The sequence below is a fragment of the Pongo abelii genome, chromosome 17 (genome assembly GCF_028885655.2).
Source record: "Pongo abelii isolate AG06213 chromosome 17, NHGRI_mPonAbe1-v2.0_pri, whole genome shotgun sequence".
NCBI lineage: Eukaryota > Metazoa > Chordata > Mammalia > Primates > Hominidae > Pongo > Pongo abelii.
The window spans coordinates 33,091,479-33,111,851 of NC_072002.2; the positions used below are offsets into that span (position 1 = coordinate 33,091,479).

At 36.8% G+C, this 20,373-nt stretch overlaps 1 long non-coding RNA gene across 1 annotated transcript in view; it reads left to right on the forward strand.

Moving 5' to 3' along the window:
• LOC129051514 (uncharacterized) overlaps positions 1 to 19,008 on the forward strand; it is a 277,712-nt gene extending 258,704 nt beyond the window's left edge. The window contains exons 4-6 of the long non-coding RNA XR_010137657.1: positions 8,578 to 8,626; positions 14,910 to 15,122; positions 18,848 to 19,008. This is a non-coding gene — a long non-coding RNA (uncharacterized LOC129051514). The remainder of the gene's footprint in view (positions 1 to 8,577; positions 8,627 to 14,909; positions 15,123 to 18,847) is intronic.
• Positions 19,009 to 20,373: the final 1,365 nt, after the last annotated feature.

Sequence of the window (20,373 nt, forward strand, 5' to 3'; positions counted from 1 at the left end):
CCTCTAATTTTCACGAATCTGCAAGGGAGAAATTATTAATTCTTTATAAATGAGAAAACTGAATTTCAGAGAAGGTGGTACTTAATTTGCTTCAGGTTTCATAGTTACCAAGAGTCAGAGGTAGGACTGGAACCTAGATCACATGGGGGCCAAGCCACCAGGATGGTTCCCTAAGGAAGATATTGGTTCTGGGATGGAGCAGATAAAAAATGAAAGGTGAAGCTCACTGAATAACTTTGTGAAAATAGATAGGAAGGTAAAAAATAATACTTTAAAACAGTACCTTTGTTAAGTTTTTTTTCTTATTTAAAATAAAATAACCCAGAAGAGAAGGGGAAATTTTAAAATTAAATATTAGTCAATGCAAACTATTCTCTTCTAAAAAGATACTTAAAATCTTAAATTTCTGGAAATTGTATAGTCTTGAGCATTTATGCTGATTCGATCTATCTGTAAAATAGAGGGAAAGATGTTTTGAGTTGACTAATAAAATAAGTGGTTTGCTTTCTTCTGAGGACCTCATTATACTGCAAGGCTTAGAGCAGTGTCAGCAGCAGAAGCATCAATTTAACACTCACTAAGGCTCCAAATGTGTTGAATGCTAAGTAGGTGAAGAACTTACACAATTTAGGAAGGAATACTTTGAGGAAGACGGGAGCATAAACAGCATCATCTTTTCATGTTAGGGCTTTTTATTCATTTGTCATGTTCAAATGCTCATTGTATAACTGTAATGTAAGATAATGTTTAAAGAGCCTGATGTGTTTAGCTCATGAGAGGCAACATACCTTAGTGCTTATGGTTTCCTCAGCAAGATTTCCTGGGTGCAAATCCTGAATCAGCCATTTACCAGCGGTTGTACCGAACCCCTCTTAACCTCATTAGGGGAGGCACCAGGTTCAAGAGGTTGAAGAAGAGTCCCAGAACCAGAAAACAAGACATGGCTTATACTAAGGGATTATATACAGGGGAGAGAGTCCATGGTGGTGGGCTGGACAGCATACCCCACTTCCTGCAGTGGGCTGGGCAGGAAAACCACAACTGCTTGTAAACAGCATGCAGTCGATCCAGCATTTTCATTCAACACCCCACCCTAACACCCTCCACCTGGCAACCTTCACTCAACCCAAAACTCAGGGCCTCAATCCCCTATACAGCTTGTATTCCACAGGATGATGGTGGGGCAGTGGGTGGCAGGCCGGTGTGGGGGTGGGGCGGGGAATGGGGTGCCAGTTGTTTCTCATAGATAACAAATGTATCTCTGAGTTGGCCACTTCTGGATTCCCTAGCTCAGAGCACATATTCAGGTGCATGTGCCATACATGGTCATTCTAAGGGTTTGCTTGTTGTTGCTATAAGGTGTATTTACTCTACACTAGCTGTGTTTTCTTTATGAATAGTTTAACCCCTCTGGGTCTCAGTTTGCTCATCTCCAAAATAGGGATAATAACAGAAGCTCTCTCACAGAGCTGCTATGAGAATTACATGGTGTAAGAGCAAGTTGTAAAGTATTTAGAATGTTTTACGATGTATAGTAAGTGCTATGTGAGTGTTTGATGCTTGTTTTAGGAAACAACTTATAAAAATGGGTACTTGGGTAAATAATAACTCTATCCACAACACATAATTTTGAAAATGCAATTTCACAATTTCTTCAATGTTTTTAGTGCCAAAGAGATGCCATGATACATTTCTGTGGTGGTGTCCTGTGTTAAACAGAAGCTAACTCATTCTAACGAAACTTTGGAAAGATTCGAAGTCTCTAAGTTTGTTTGAAGTGGGTTTTCCTTAAATCAGGGAAGAGGTTGGGTAAGATTGATACTTTGAGTTCTAGAATATCAAGAGCAAAGAATATTTCCTGAACAATTTCAGAGAAAAAGAACAAGAGGGTTGGAACTGCATCTGATTTCTCAACATGTATATCTTGCGCCAGAGGACAGCAAGGCCACAGTTTAAAAAATCTGAAGGAAGATTATTTTAACCTAGAATTCTATGCCCAGCCAATCTTATAATCAAGTGCACAATAGGATAGCAACATTTCCAGATGGTCAAAGGCTCAGAAAGTTACCTACCATACTTCCTAAGTCCTAAGTCTTACGTAAGAAATTACTTAAAGATGAACTAGAGTGAAATGAGGAGCAAAGCAAGCCAGAACAACAGATGGCAATGAGGAAACAGTTGATCCCACTCAGGAGAGGAATGAAGCAAGTTCCTATGATGACAGCTGGGCAGTCAGCCCGAGAGCCATTGGTTCAGGCTTGAGCAAGGAGAGAGAGGACCAGAAAGGAAGAAAACTGAGAGAGTTTCAAGAAATTTGGTATGTTCTTGAGGGAGTGGGTATGTTAAGGCAGACTACATAAGGAAAAAGAAATGGCAGTTAGTAAAAACAGGAAAAACATATTGAGTCCTCAATTGGACCAAGGGCAACACTGGATCATTGTTTCTGTCTCTTCTGTCTTGATTATGTTATCAACTTCTATGTGGTTCATTAACTGAAATAAACTTCTCCAGTTCCTCCCTTCTGTGCACTGGGAGTGAGGGGAGAGTGAATTGTTCATGTTCTTTGTCACAAAGCCTAGAATAGTTGCACTGACTCTCACGCAGAGACAGGCCACAGTCAGTGGAGCAGTGCAGCAATGCAGCAGCCTCCAACAGCCTTAGAGATGAGACTCAACAAAACTTATTGTATTCATCATTCAACATCACTGTTGATAAAGACATACCCGAGACTGGGTAATTTGTAAAGAAAAAGAGGCTTAACGGACTCACAGTTCTACACGGCTGGGGAGGCCTCACAATCTTGGTGGAAGGCAAAAGGCACTTCTTCACATGGTGGCGGCGAAAGAGAATGAGAGCCAAGCAAAAGTGGAAACCCCTTGTTAAACCATCAGATATCGTGAGACTTCTTCACTTTCAGGGGAACAGTATGGGGAACCCTTCCCATGATTCAATTATCTTCCACTGGGTCCCTCTCACAACATGTGGGAATTATGGGAGCTACAATTCAAGATGACATTTGGGTGGGGACACAGCCAAACCATATCACTGATGGAATGGTGAAGAGAACTGCCCATTAGCAAGATGACAAACTGGTTAGTGCTGTCGTTCAGGAGAAAGCAACTTTTCTAACTCATGCCAGACAACTGTGTTTATTGCAAAGGGCAGAATCCTTCATCACAACAGATAGAGGCCTTTCTTTTGATACCTATTTTCCATGTGCCTGTGTCTAGATAGGACATTGTGTCTCAGGCTACCAAGGAACACTTCCATTTTCACACTATGATGTTGTTAGCATCATGCATTACTTTGAAATTGTAGTTTGGTTAAATTGTTCTTAAGCTCAGAAATTGGGACCATGCATGTCAGTGTGTTTGGGCTTTAAATAATGATAAAGTATTTTGGCTGGGTGTGGTGGCTCACACCAGTTATCCCAGCACCTTGGGAGGCCAAGGCAGGTAGATCAAAGGGAGGTCAGGAGTTCAAGACCAGCCTGCCCAACATGGTGAAACCTGATCTCTACTAAAAAAAATACAAAAATTAGCCAGGCATGTTGGTGCATGCCTGGAGTCCCAGCTACTCAGGAGGCTTATGCAGGAGAATCGCTTGAACCTGAGAGGTGGAGGTTGCAGTGAGCTGTGATGTTGCCACTGCACTCCAGCCTGGGCAACAGAACAAGACTCTGTCTCAAAAAATAATAATAATAAAAATAATGATAAGGTATTTTTTATATAAATAAAAATTAATCATTCAATTAAAGAACACATTTAATATAGGATGCCAAAAGTATTAATAGCAGTTTCCACATTGGAACGTCTTAGGTCTTAATGATGACTTATCCATTACTAGGGAATCAGTAATACATGATCTATTTGCACTCAGGAAGGTTCAGGAAAGAAGGCTAGATGTACATAATCTGGGAATGTTCATTAACATTTCCCTCATTATTGCCTCATAAATTATTTTATCGGATAACAGTAGTTTCTCTCAGAAACTGGTTTCAACTCTTTATTTCAAACTTCCAAAGAAAAGTGATGTAATAATTCATATGAGTTATATCAACTGTGATCTTGAGAAGGCTACTTGAAATATGATAGAAGAACTTTAGCTGATTAGTTCATGAAGAATCAATTGGTTTATCTATTTTCTCCCTTTAAAGGATTTTCATTCCTTCTACCTGGTGCAGCTCAGTAATTAATTTGGAATTATCTTTAAAGAACTGAGAAGAGATGAATGTTTCAAATCTAAGTGAAAATGAGTAAGACATAATTTTCTCTGAGAGAAAGAACATTGGTATATTACCTGATAGCCTCATTACTAGAGAAACCTGATCGTTGATATAAGTAATGATAATCTTACTTACAAAATGATTTTTTATTAACAAAACCAACACAAATAAAAAACAGGGAAATAAATGCCACATATAAATCGAAAGCACACAAGAACAAGCAAGCTATTAACCTTGTCCAACAGAAAATCAATAGCAGTGATTTTTATTTTAGGTCAGCGGCCTATCAATTATAAAGGGATGGGAGATCACATTTAGTCATTATTTAGCCAGGGACAGAAAGAGTAAACTGGGCCATATATTTCTATATTTCTTCATAGAAGCTTGATTTTTGTAGGAGAGAAGGGTTCCTATTGAAATGACAATTCTGCACATGCGAAATGTGTGGTGTTTTTGTGCCTTCTTAATGCAATGAATGCAACAGAGACCAAATTAGAGGCAAATGAAGTGAAGTGGAGGTCAGAATGTACAGGACCCAGGATACGTGGTTGATGAGAATAGAAGAGATTTGGAGGGATGACTTATGGCCTTTAAAAACATCAATTTAGAGTTTTCTCACTTAAAGAGGGAAATATAGACATACGATAAACTGCAAGCTGCCTTTGGGACTGAGATCACCATTTACTTAATCTACTATTAATCTGGCTCTGTTCATACACTGACTTTAATAGTAGCTCCATTAAGTTCCGTTTTAAGAATCAGATGCTCACTGTTTCTGATATAAAACTAAGTAATTTATAGTCTGAAACCCATCAGATTACTGTCAATTGAAGCTTGGTTTTACATTTACCTGGCATGAGCAATGTAATGTTTAAAATATGCAACTGGCCAGGTGTGGTGGCTCACGCCTATAATCCCAGCACTTTGGAAGGCCAAAGCTGGTGGATCACGAGGTCAGGAGTTCGAGACCAGCCTGACCAACATCGTGAAACCCCGTCTCTACTAAAAATACAAAAATTAGCTAGGGGCGGTGGCACGTGCCTGTAATCCCAGCTACTCAGGAGGCTGAGGCAGGAGAATTGCTTGAACCCGGGAGGCAGAGGTTGCAGTGAGCCGAGATGGTGCCACTTCACTCCAGCCTGAGTGACAGAGTGAGACTCCATCTAAAACAACAACAACAACAACAACAACAACAACAAAATTATGCAACCAATTTATGTCCAAAAAATTGCTATCATTAAAGTACTAAGATTTCTCAAAATAGAGAGGTGATATTTTATGGTGTTTTATAGCAATTCACATGATTTTATCGAAATAGTGTTTAAGTCAAAATGTTGGTGCTAGAAGTGATTTTAAAAATCCTAATCAGGCCAGGAGCAGTGGCTCACACCTGTAATCCCAGCACTTTGGGAGACTGAGGTGGGTGGATCACGAGGTCAGGAGATCAAGACCATCCTGTCCAACATAGTGAAACCCCGTCTCTACTAAAAAAAAAAAAAAAAAAAAAAAAAGCTGGATGTGGTGGCTCGTGCCTGTAATCCCAGTTACTTGAGAGGTTGAGGCACTAGAACCGCTTTAGCCCAGGTGGTGGAGGTTGCGATGAGCCGAGATTGCGCCACTGCACTCCAGCCTGGCAACAGAGTGAGACTCCGTCTCAAAAAAAAAAAAAGAAAGAAAGAAAAATCCTAATCAATCTTCTAGCTCTTTAATATTTCATGAACAACAACTTGTGAAATCAAATGGATGGCTTTTTAGTTTTGCAATTATATTTTCTTCTTTTCACAACCCACTGCTCCTTTCGTGTGCTTTAAATAGAGTTTTCTATTCATCATTGAATCAGATACCATTGGCTTCATACCCAGCATCCAATTCCTTCTTTCTTGTTGACAATCAAATCCTGATTTCTCTAGACATCGGTTCCTCAGGGAGGAATCCTATCTCTAGGTCAAAAGAACCTTTATTTGTCTAGTGACGGTCATCCTATCTCCTTGCCATTGGTTGGTATAGAAGTAGGCAGAGGATCTAATTTTGACTGATGAAGTATGAAGAGATGTCCTACTGAAGCTTTCTAGGAAAGATTTCCTTGTGGGATTCAAGAAATATATCCAGGGATGTAACAAAGTACATTATCCCCAAAATGATAGTTGTGCAGCAGGACCAGAAAGCAACTGGTTTAAATTTGAGGAAGCAGATGAAGGCCCATAGGGGAGAAAACTAAGAGAAAGGGTTTGAAAGAATTTGTTAATGTCTTTTAGAGATTGGCTATGTGAAGGCAAATAACAGAAGAGAGAAAGGCAATTCAAAAGTACTTGAAAAATATACTCTGTATGTAATGAGCTCGAGGACATTGCTGAATATCACTTTTGAATTGCTTCCTTCTTGATTAAGTTGTCAACTTCTATGTGACCTATTCATTGAAATAAACCTCTCTAGCTCCTCACCAGTTCTGACTCATTTTGCTCTGAGACATTCGAAGAGCAGATCTGCTTTTCTGCTCTTGCTCTGAGGCCAGAAACAGACCATCTTGGTGGTTTTTGATGCCTAAGTCAATGTGGGGCAGAGCAGGGGCAGGAGAACTACAAGGAGGCAGAGGTGAGCCACGTGCCTGCTCCTGGGTCTGCTCTTCCTTCAGGTTCACTGTTATGTGAGGTCAACTGTCACCTTATCATTTATTCCAGTTTGAGTCTGGACTTACTGTTACTTTCAGCAAAAGGACCCACTCACAAAATCAAACCTTCACTGGAACTTTACAGACCATGTTAATATACTTCCCGGATGGGATAATGAAAGACATAAAGACAACCATTTAGGCATATGTTCGTGCCATCTCCTTTATTCGTGTTCCTCATAGCTTTGGGGCTAGATGGAAATAGGGATTCTTTCTCTGTTGCAACAGCGTTTTATGAGCCTCTCTCTGCAACATAAATAAACTTTTTTCTGCATCACATCGTCGTGGGGCCCAGACCTCGGATCTCTTATTTTCATACTCTACTTCTACTTTCCAGATAATTTCATCAAACTTCATGCTTTTAAATACCAACAAAACACTGACAACTTCTAAATTTACAGCTCTGATCTGGAGCTCTTCTCTGAACTCCAGAATCCTGCCTCCTAGGATCAACAGATTTTTTTGACATCTCCACTCGGATATCTAACAGGAAGCTCAAATTTAGCAAGTCCAAATACACATTTGGGCTCCCTCAAATGTACTGCCTACTCCCCATAGCCAAAGAAGTTTGTTCTGCCATAACATTCTTCTCAGTTACCAACACTCTCTTTCCAGCTGCTCAGGTCGAAAAACTTTGAGCCGTTTTTGACTGATATATTTCTCTTATACCTCACATCTGATTCACCAGCACATCCTGTTGGCTCTATCTTCAAAGTATGCCTGGACCCAGACCTCTTCTAATAACCTGCATATTACAGCACTTGATCCTGGTCTGCTTTCTCTTGTAAGTGCCAATGGCCCCATGTTCCCTCTCTAATGCCATCTTCACTACTGGAGAGTTCTCACTGCAGCCCAGCTTTGTTGCATTCCTTACTATTCCCGGTACAGGAAACAGCAGGAAGGCTTCCTTCTCCACTTCCAGGGCATTTCATGCACCCTCTTCTCTTTGCCTGTAGCTAGCTCCCTATCCCCAGCAATGCTCTTGTTCTCTAACTTCCTGCAGGCATTCGCTCAAATATGAACAAGAAGTGAGGCTTTCCTTGACTCTCTTTTTGAGATTAGATTGTCTTTTCATCCTCAGACTCTCTATCTCTGTGGTCGGTATGATTTTACTTCTTAACACTTACCACCATCTGGCATACTATATATTTCATAAATACGTCATTGTATGTTTCCCCCTCCAGCATGTAAGCTTCATGAGGGCAAGGATTTTTGTGTGTTTTGTTCATTACTGTATTTTCATTGCCTAGAGTATGATTGGGCACGTTGTAGGCACCCAATAAATATTATGTTTGAAAGTAATGTTTAATTAATGAAAAAAAATCCCTGTTTCTTGGTGATAACTATCAATCTCATAAGTGTGTTCTTTCTAGTAGGTGCCAATGATAATGTACTAAGATTTTAGTCAAGAGATATGCCTTAATCTACTAAATATTCAGTTTAAACATGGCCTCTTTGAAGAGAGTATGTTAACAAAAACAATGAATTTAATAGTGCATAATTTAGTAATTGTGAGAAGGCAAGCTTGCCCTAAACCTTTGTGTCTGTTAACATTCTTTCGGTTTTAATAGAAACCCAACTCATATTTAAAAATAAAAAAAAGTATTCTCTAACTTAATGGAATATTTGGGTATGAGGTGTTGATCAGGATTTCCATGATTTTGGCTTCATTTCTCTTTTTCAGGAGTCCTGGTGTCTATACTTCTCTATATATTGGCTTCATCCTGAGGCTGGTAAGATGTCTGTAGATATATGGCGTCATATCCATGCTTGGCAGTGTTCAAGCAAAGGGAGGGAAGGTTGTTTTAGAAAAATTTCTCAGAAGAGTTAGGAAGAATTTTCCTAGACGCTTCCAGTAAACCACTCCCCTATACCATTTGCTCAGTGTAAGTCATGTAACCATTCCTGAAGAAATTACTGGCAAGAGGTTTGGGGGTCACCTATAGTTATCAAGTCCATCCCTAAAGCTGAGGTAGACTTCCCTTGAGATGTATGGGGTTTCTGGGAAACAGAGTGGGCTTAACAGCTATTAATAATTTTGGTTCTATGAGGAAGGAGAAAGAAGAGGGTAACCAAGCGTAGGCTGTAGATTTTATATCTTAGGGACCAATTATTTCTATGATTTCTATTCTATCAGCTTCAGGAATAAGTTTATTAACTTCAACATAAGAGCCATAAAGAGTTTGCTTCTTTAGTCTTTCTCTAGAAATTCAGCTAAATTGATGCTGCCTATGTGGGTTAAGAATTTAACTGTTTCTCTTCTAAATGAACTCAGTGTCACCTAGAGGGAAAACAAAAACTTCATTGTGTTTTTTTTCTTAAATATCTTCAAGTGTTTTGAATTTTCTAGCTAGTGCTTTGTGAAGCGTGAAATAAATTTATTAGTTCCTAAAATTATACGTACATTTTAATATATGCTATTGATATATTTTAGATTTATTAGAAAAATGCATGTATTTATTGAGGTTATGATATGAAAGTGAGATAAATGTTGTCTGTCTTATCCTGAAGATGCGGTGTACTCCTTTTAAAAGAGTATATTGAAAATATATATTTGGATCAGTTTGGGGACAATTAAAATAACACAAATCTCTTTTGTATCTTAAAATATAGATCATAAGAATAATTTCTTAGCATATATAATTTGAGTTCTCATTATTCAAATTCTCATTATTCTCAAATTCAAAACCAGATCCACGTTCAATGGAAATATTCCAAGTATTTATAAATCAGTCGCAGTCTCATGGGCTCTCATTCAGCATTTTTTTTAGTGATGCATTTTTTTTTGGAGGTAAAGTTTACATAACATAAAATTAAACATTTTAAACCACACAGTTCAGTGGTATTTAGTACTTCTACATTTCTGTAGTCATCATCTCTATCTAGTTCGAAGTAATTTTTATCATCCCCAAAGGAAACCCTTTACCCATGAAGCAGTCACACCCCATCTACCCCCACCTCAATCCCTAGAAATCACTAATATGTTTCTATCTCTATGGATTTACCTATTCTGAATATTTTACCTAAAGGAAATCATACAATATGTGACGTTTGTGTCTAGCTTCTTTCTCTTAGTATAATGTTTTTGAGATTCATTTCTGTTGTAGTATTTATCAGTACTTCACTCATTTTATGGCTGAATATTTCATTGTATAGATAGAGCTTGTTTTGTTTCTCCATTCTTCTGTTTATGGACATTTGTGTTGTTTCTATCTTTTGGCTGTTGTAAATAATGCTGCAGTTTTTGTTTGAATATCTGTTTTTAATTCTTTTGGGCTGATATTGGGGTGAAATTTGCTGGGTCATATGGTCATTGTATGTTTAACTTTTTGAAGAACTATCAAACCATTTTCTACAGTGGCTGCACCATTTTGCACTCCTATCAACAATGTACAAAGGGCTCTAATTTCTCCATGTCCTTGTCAAAACTTGTAGTTAAAAAAAAATAGCCATTCTAGTGGATGTAAAATGAGATCTCATTGTGGTTTTGATTTGTATTCCCTAATGACTAATGATATTGAGCATCATTTTTATGTACTTGGCCATTTGTATATATTTTTTTGGAGATATGTCTATTTAAGACCATTACCCATTTTTTAATTGGCTTGTCTTTTCACGGTTGAGTTGTAACCATTCCTTATCCTGAATAATAGACCCTATTCAGATACAGTTTAGTCTCATTATTTGTAGATTCCATATATGTGAATTTGCTTACTTATTAAAATTATTTGTAGCTCCAAATCAGTATTTGCAATGTTTTTGTGGCCATTCAAAGACATACACGATAGTGAAAAATTTAATTGCCAGAGGTACATGTTCCCAGCGGAGGTGGATTTAGGCATTGCTCCACCTTCTTGTTTTAGCTGTCATACAGAGGTGACCAGAAGATGGAGACAGTAGGGGCAATTCAGTGTACTGTGATGATAATATATGATATATATTTCTCTAGGGGGAAATATATATGTACATTATATATATATATATAAAATATACATATATATGTTAAGTGAAGGATATATGCATCCTATCACTTAATATATATGGGATATATCCATCACTTAATATATATATATGTTTAATATATGTATTTTCCTAGGGGCAGCGTTTCACTTTTTGCTAATTTAGTGTTTGTTTTTTAAAATTTAAAAGATTATTTGTTTTATTTATTTTTAATTGACAAATAATAATTGTATATGTTTATGGGGTACAATGTGATGTCTTGATACATGTAAACCTTGTGGAATGATTGGATCATTCTAATTAGTATATCCATCACTTCAAATATGTATCACTTATTTGTGATGAAAACATGTAAATTTCTCTGTTAGCTATTTTAAAATATTTAATGCATTATAATTAACTGTAGTCACCATGTTGTGCAATGTAACACCAGCACTTATTCCTTTTATTTGTAAGCCAAAAAGTACCTGAGACTGGTCTCAATCAATTTAGACATTTATTTTGCCATGGATAAGGATGCAGGCCTGGGAGAGAGGACTGTGCCTTTTTCCAAAGATGATTTTGAATGCTTCAATATTTAAAGAGAAAAGGGTGGACGCTGAGGAAAGAGGAGAAAATTTTTAAAAGGTGTAGGTAGATAAGATGCAAATGATTGCTTTCTTTTGAGTCTTTGATCAGTCCTTCTTATGTGAGAGGGCAGGTAGAGGAAAAGTCACTTATGCATTTATCTAGCTCAGTGAATCTGCATTTCTACATAAGGTAAAATAAACATAGGGCAGAAGAAGTAATCACATAATGCATTTGTCTCAGGTGAGCAGAGGGATGACTTTGAGTTCTGTCCTTTGTCCTGTACCTGTGAAGATAAGCTATCAATTTACATTGTCAGGGTGAAATTCAATATAACTGTTAGGGTAAAGATTCTGATGCCTACAAGGAATTTCCTGATGGGCAAATTGTGAGGGAGGTATGTAGCTCTTTAAAATCTTTGTAGTTATCTTATTTAGGAATAAAATGGAAGACAGGTTCGCCTGATGCAGTTCTCAGCTTGACTTTTTCCTTTGGCTTAGTGATTTATGGGTCCCAGGATTTGTTTTCCTTTCACGTATCTAAATGAAACTGTGTACCCATTGACCCAACGACTCCCCTTTTCCCATTCAACCCTACCCCCATCCTCTGGTAACCACCATTCTACATTCTACTCTCTGTACTTTTATGGGTTTGATTTCTTTAGATTTCATGTATAACACTTGTCTCTTTGGGCCTGGATTAGGTTATTTCAGTTAGAATAATGTCTTCTAGGTTTATTAGAGGACATTGTGTTAAGGATGTTATACATGTCTTTAACCTTGACAAAATAAACCTCTACATTGATTGAGATCTGTCTCAGATACTTTTTGGTTTACCAATAAGAGGAGTAAGTGTTGATGTTATATTGCACAACACAACATGAAGTCTATGGTTAATTATGTATTACGTATTTTAAAATAGCTGAAAAGAATTTTTAATGTTTTCATCACAAGTAAATGATATATATTTGAGGTGATGGACATACTAATTAGCCTGATCTGATCATATGGCATTTGTCTCTTTGTGCCTGGCTTATTTCACTTAATGTAATGTCCTCTAGGTTTATTCATGTTGTTGTTAAGTGTCAGAATTACTCATTTTTTTCTTTAAGGTTGAATAGAGTTCCTTTGTGTATATATACACCACATTTTAAAAATCCATTGATCCATTGGTAGACACAGGTTGTTTCTATATCTTGGCTATTGTGAATAATGTTGCAATGAACATGGGAGTGTAGGCATCTCTTTTGACATCCTGATTTCGATTCCTGTGGTTATATATTCAGTAGTGAGATTGCTAGATTATATGGTAATTCTACTTTCAGTTTTTTTCAGGATCCTCTACACTGTTTTCCAAAATGACTGTACTAACTTACAATGCCACCAAAAGTGCATAGCGTTCCCTTTTCTTGTCAACATTTATCTTTCATCTACTTGATAATTGCCAATCTAACAGGTGTGAGGTGATATTTTTAATTTGCATTTATTTTATGATTATAGATTTTGAGCATTTTTTCATATCCCTGTTGGCTGTTTGTATGTCTTCTTTTGAGAAATGTCTATTTAAGTCTTCTGCTCATTTTTAATAGGGTTATTTATTTTCTTTTTATTGAGTAGTTTGAGTTCCTTGTATATTTTGGATATTAGCTTTTAATCAGATGCATAGTTTGCAAATATTTTCTCCCACTCTGTAGGTTGTCTCTTTGTTCTATCAATTGTGGGTTTTTTGTTTTTTTTTTTTTTGAGACAAAGTCTCACTCTTGTTGCCCAGGCTGGAGTGCAGCAGCGTGATCTTGGCTCACTGCAACCTTGGCCTCCCAGGTTCAAGCGATTCTCCTGCCTCAGCCTCTCCAGTAGCTGGGATTACAGGTGTGTGCCACCATGCCCGGTAGAGGTGGGGTTTCTCCATGTTGGCCAGGCTGATCTCAAACTCTGACCTCAAGTGATCTGCCCACCTCAGCCTCCCAAAGTGCTGAGATTACAGGCATGAGCCATCACGCCTGACCATATTCTATTGATTGTTTTCCTTGCTATACAGAAGCTTTTTAGTTTTTTTGCAATCTCATTTGTCTAATTTTGCTCTTCTTGCTTGTGCTTTTGGGGTTATATTTAAGAAATCACTGCCCAGACCAATACCAGGGAGCTTTTCTCTCATGTCTCCTTCTAGTAGCTTTATAGTTTTACGTCTTACATTTAAGTCTTTAATCCAGTTTGTGTTGATTCTTGTATAGGGGGTGAGATGAGGGTCCATTTTCATTCTGCTGTATATAAATATCCAGTTTTTCCAACACCATTTATTGAAGAGACTGTCCATTCCACATTGTGTTGTACCTTTGTGAAACTCAGTTAATCTAAGGGTTTATTTTTGGTCTCTCTATTCTGTTCCATTGGTCTATGTGTTTGTTTTTGTGCTGGTACCATGTTATTTTGATTATTACAGCATTGTAATACATTTTGAAATGTGGTAGAGTGATACCTCCAGCTTTGTTCTTTTTGGCAAGAATTGCTTTGGCTATGCAAAGTCTTTTTTGGTTCCATATAAATTTTTGGATTTTAAAAATTTCTCTGCAGAATGACATTGGAATTTTGATAAGGGTTGCATTGAATCTGTAGATTGCTGTGGTTACTGTGGACATTTTAATCATATTAATTCCTTCAATTCATGAACACAGGGTATCTTTCCATTTGTGTCATCTTCAATTTCTTTCATCAGTTTTTAATATATGAGTCTTTCATTTCTTTGGTTAAATTTACTCATACTTTATTTTATTTTTTGATGCTATTGTAAATGAGATTGTTTTCTTAATTTCTCTTCCAGACAGTTCATTGTTAGCATATAGAAATGATACTAATTTTTGTAAGGTGATTTTGTATCATGAAACTATTGAATTCATTTATCAGTTCTAATAGTTTTTTTGGAGGAGTTTTTAGAATTTTCTATATATTAGATCATGTCATTTACAGAGACAATTTCACTTCATTCTCTTCTATTTGGATGTCTTTTTATTTCTTTCTCTTGCCTAATTGCTCTGGCTAGGACTTCCAGGACTGTGCTGAACAGAAATGGTGAAAATGTGCTTCTTTGTCTTGTTCCTGATTTTGGAGACAAAGCTTTCAACTTTTTACTATTGAGTATCATGTTAGCTGTGGGCTTTGCATAAATAGCCTTTATTTTGTGAGGAACATTCCTTCTATACCTAATTTGTTGAGATATTTTGTCACAAAAGATGTTGAATTTTGTCAAATGCTTTTTCTGCATCTATTGAGATGATCTTATGGATTTTATCTTTCATTCTATTAATATAGCAAATCACATTTAATGATTTGCATATGTTGAATCAACCTTGTTTCTCAATGACAAATCCCACGTGATTGTAGTGAATGGTCCTTTTAATGTACCATTGAATATGGTTTGCTAATATATCTCAGCATTATTTGATTTTATCTGCACATAAATTTGACAAAGTATTTTCTTCTTGGTTTCACACAGCAAGCCCTAGAAAATTGGTCTATGGGGAAAGAATTCTTCCTGATTATTATGTCTATGGCTAAACCTTTGACAAGATCATTACCACACGAGGCACTGAGGTCATCAGAAGTAATTGCCAGGTACCCAGACTGTGAAGGGCAGAAGACTGTCTCTCTGGGGCCCTGTCTGGAAGAAGGATTTACGTATCTCATGAAGTCTATCTTCAGCTTATCGGTGAGCTAGCCTCCTCCATGTTACTTAGATTTCTCTTCAAAGGATCAAACCTTTACATAAGGGAAGCATAGATTAGCCATCTTTGATCCACTAGAAGATTACTTTGTGGGATTCCTCTGTGTAAAATCTAAGAATGAAGCTAGTTCTTTTTTTTCTTTTTTCCTTAAATGGAGCTCTGATATACTAGACAGACTAGAGGTGACTAACAGAGATTCTGCCATTCAATAAATGAGGAGTAGTTTTCAGTCTAAAACTCATACTTGAGATGAGCCAAGGCAAATTAAATGCTTCAGCTTTTTGTCTGAGAAGAGAGACAGAAAGACCTGTGCTTTAAACAGAATGCTCCTAAAATCGTATCTTTATGGTAAAAGGGTCATTGTTTTGAAAATGGGCTGAGAAAATAGATTTCATTGCCTGTTTAAGGACTACCTCTGTGTCTTCTCAGAATTCTCACTGAGAGGTTTTGGAGGGTTCATGAACAATTAATTGTTAAAGTTAAATCATCTTTGAAGAAAAGTATCTCCCATATCTTGTGGTATAGGGGCTGTTCACATAGGCTATTTAGTAGGCATTCAGTAATATTTTGTTGAAATCAGTGACTAAATTAGATATTATGAAGAAGCTGAGTGGCATGATGTGTGAAAAGATAGCATCATTCCAATAATTCAGATCAATGGATGCAAGAAATGAACTTTTACTTTTCAAGATAATTTTGGCCTGTGGTATCACTGGATTAAGTACCAGGAAATTATCTTCTGAGTAAGTGAAGGATCTTTGTAGAAACATATAGAAAGGAAAACCTTGTCTGATTAGGCAATAGTTTACCTTCATAAGGGATGCCATTAAACACTACGTATTCTGCTTCTTGAAGGCAAATTAAAAAAAGAAATATGGTTATCAAAATAAGTTCTAGCCAAGACAAGGAATTGAAAAGAGTCAGAAGACTTAATAATTGGCAAACCCTAAAATATTATTGGCTATCAATTTATCCTTATATTATATACAAATATATATACACATATGTAATACATATATACACATATACATATTATACAAGGATATATACATATATACACTAGGATATATACATATGGCACATTACATATATGTAATATATACATATATGTTCACATAGGCTATTCAGTAGGCATTCGGTAATGTTTTGTTGAAAGGAGTGACTAAATTAGATATTATGAAGAAATTGGCACGTTGTGTGAATATATATATTACATACATATGTAATATATACATATGTATGTAATGTGCCATATGTGTATATTCTCGTGTAATACATATATATACATATGGCAGATATATGAAACTTCCTTGAGAAAACCCCTAAAACATGCATTTTAATATCCAAGAGCTGTGATACATATATATGCTATAGATATGTATTACATATATACACATATATGTATATATCCTTTTATAATGTAGAGAGATTTTGCCATTCAACAGAATGTATTATAAAAGCATAAATTGATGGCCAATAATATTTTAGGGTTTGCCAATTCTTTTTTTTTTTTTTTTCTTTTTTTTTTGTGACGGAGTCTCGCTCTGTCGCCCAGGCTGGTGTGCAGTGGCACGATCTCGGCGCACTGCAAGCTCCGCCTCCCAGGTTCACGCCATTCTCCTGCCTCAGCCTGCTGAGTAGCTGGGACTACAGGCGCCGGCCACCACGCCCGGCTGATTTTTTGTATTTTTAGTAGAGACGGGGTTTCGCCATGTTAGCCAGGATAGTCTCCATCTCCTGACCTCATGATCCACTCGCCTCGGCCTCCCAAAGTGCAGGGATTACAGGCATGAGCCACCGCGCCCAGCCAGGTTTGCCAATTCTTGAGTCTTCTGACCCTTTTCAATTCCTCGTTTTGGCTAAAACTTATTTTGATACCTGTTAATTGCAACAAGACTGATATTTTAGGATATTTAGAGACAAATACAACTAAAAGAGTCTTACATATTTTATAGTTCCTATCAAATGCTGTACCCCCTCCACTCCCATTTGTTACCAATGATGCTTCTTGCCTTCCTTATGCCTGACATGGGACCTAGAGTTGGCATTGCTTGGCTATTTTGAAGAAAGTGGTACAAATGCTTAGCAGACATGCTAATCAACAGTCTTCTCTAAAGGATCAAACTTCCTTGAGAAAACCCCTAAAACATACATTTTAATAACCATGAGCTGAAGAGCAAAAAACAAAACCTTTGGCTTCCTCTTTTGCCTTCAGCTCTGAACAATCTAAATTGATGCAAGATATAAGTCCAAAATAAAACAGCCGTAAAATTCCTTTCTTTGAGTAATGCACTGAACTCTATCTAACATGTAGAATAGAGTAGAGCTGAGTGATGTAACTGAATGAGATTGGAGGGTTCCCCTTACCACTCTCCTTGGCAAAGGCAGCCCTCAAGACCCTTCTCCAGAATTCCTAGTGTGCCATGAATCAGAACTGGAAAACCATTGTATTATAAGATCCTTTTTAGTCTTAAGATTCAGAGGCAGTTAATTTATAGGCACTTCGTCTGATTTATATTTGCCTTTATGTTCTTATTTTTAGTATGATTAATATTTTGAAAAATGATTTAGAAGTCAAAGTAGTTGACTTACTCAATGAACACATAAATCAACCTATTGGGACATTTTATTTGATCATAGATTAAATTAAAAGCTTTTTAAGAGCAATAACTGAGCTGTAGGCAAAATCTTTATTTTGCCCTATTGCTTAATAAGAAGGAGCTTCAGTTGGTAAACTTCTCAACCTAGCAGTCCAGATAAATATTGAATTAAATAGTTTATAAAAGCTTTGGCTATAAGTCAGGAAAGATTATTTTAATATTTTCTCTCTTTTTAATAAAAAAATTAGAAAAGTTTATGAGTAATTCTCCTATTCTTACATACCACAACAAATCATATGATGTGAAAAAGGGTGAAAATTGGAGAAAAATGTAGGTGGAATCGATATTGAAGTAGAAGATGCTGGCAATGGGATAGAAAGTGGCATGATGCCTTCTGACTACTGATTATGTCACATTTTTCACTGTTGTGTTTTGTGTGTATTTTATATAGATTTGCATGTGAAATTACTGTACAGTAAATACTATATGGGAAAGAACTTCATTCATTCATCACGTATGACAGAAAACAATCTTTACCACTGGTGATAAAATTATGCCAAGGTCTTCATAAAAAGTAATTTAATAAGTGAAAGTCCTCAAAAATGAGTTTTTTCTTTTTTATTTCAACGTGTTAGCTACTCCAAGGCTTCCATGGAGCCTTTAGGAAAAGTAATTCTAGTAATAGCTGACTTTGAGTTTTCATGGGAGTGGCAAGTAGCAGTGAAGAATGTTATATAGGTTAACAATTCCTTGAGTGATTAAAAAAATGTGATACATAGCAAACTACAGACCACTCTGAATAATCAGTGTGTGGGAATAATGCCATCAGATGTATAGATATTACAAAAGGGAAGAGACTTTGTTGTTGAAACGTTTCCATTGATATGAACAACAAACTGTGTCTCTTGCATCCAGAGATATGCTAAGAAAAAGCATGAGCTGATGCATTACTATATTTCTTGAAGAAAATTTGTTTGCAGGAAGTCAAAATTTCTAACCAATTTCCAATTTGTGAAATAAAATGTCTTGAATTATCTATGCACATCTCAAGTTTGTTGAGGTCTTTAAATCTTGAAAAGCACAAAAAAAGTTTGTTTTAATACCACCAGGATGAAGAATGATCTCCACTTTTCCAAATGGCACCCTTCTATTTATGAGAATCATAATAAGAAAATATGCCTCATGACTTCAAGAGAAAATGCACATTCCTCCTTGGACTTCAAGAATAGAAAGATACATGGGCAAACAAACAAACATAAAGCCCTCTATGAAACAACAAAAATAAAACCAAAACAAACAAACAAAAAACTTTCTATTTTTTCTTTACTCACACTTCCTTGAATAAGAAGTATGTTTTCTAAAGATACTCATGAAAACTCTTCCTGCAAGCTAGGAGCTTTTTGCTAATTGGGTTGCCATAGGAGTGGCAGTGTGAAAATCTAGCAATTTGACATTGGGTTGACTGACCAGTAAAATCATCTAAAATTAGCATTGGCATCTTGACTTTCCTTCTGGGCTGTCTATCCAGTAGTGCTCAGAGCTTGTCTATAAACTTTAAATAGTAGATCTAAATAAGCACATTAATCAGGAAAAAGAGGATCAAGATCCAGGTAACAATGACGCTTGGCTCTAAATAGGCTGGCAGTAAAATGAGACAGATGTTCCTGGGGTGGGAGAGGGGTCTGCTAATTATTATTCATAAGCAGATGGCATATGATCAGTTTGTAGAATACTTTTATAATATTGCATGTGACATTGTAAATACAGATTCCTGATATGAATAGGTGATAGGAAAATGGATAGATTTTTATGTGATGAAGCTTTTGAAAGAGAATATCTCAAAATTCAAGAGAAGTATAAATTTCCTCATATATTTGAATGGAGGCACAAGTTCCATTTTAGTGGATACATGAGGTTGATGACCTTAAATCTGAAATGAATGTAAAAGTGAAAAAAAAAAAGATAGTTTTCCCCAGGTGTCCTTGCTTTTATCACATTGGTACTACAGGAAGTGCTATTGTAAATCCTCCAGGCTTTTTAAATGGAAACAAATCTACAGAGGTGGAAAGGCCAGACATTTAAGGACACTGTAACAACAATAACGCCCTGGAAAGTAGCCAGTTTCCCACCTGGAATAGGGTTTCTGTGGCACTAGTTTGGGCATGTGCCAAGAATGGAGGCCTGCAGGAGACATTAAACAGCTGCGATCTGGTGAGCTGGAACAGAATGACCCGAGAGGGCAGAGGAGACAACCTATGGACACAGCACAACGTCATTCAAGACAAAAGTAAAACAGGAAAATGAGAACTTCTAACAGAAAAACAAGGCATGCACCCCTGACGAGCCAGGTGGCTTCTGGGGCCTCCGCTTCGTCCAGAATAAAGAGTCACATTCTTCATAACCACATCTTGAAAACAAGCTGTTGACAAATTAGCACATAACAGACCCATAGCCAGGAGAAATTATTAAATGGGGTGACTTTATCCAATGTACCTTCTGTTCACTGAAGTTTAGTTCTGGGGTCTTTGAGGAGATTCATGTCTATGAATGCACAAAGTAAACTAGTAGCAAGGTGTGTTTACCATTGAACTAGTGTAGGCAGCATGAATTAGAGCATCAGACTAGGAGTCACAAA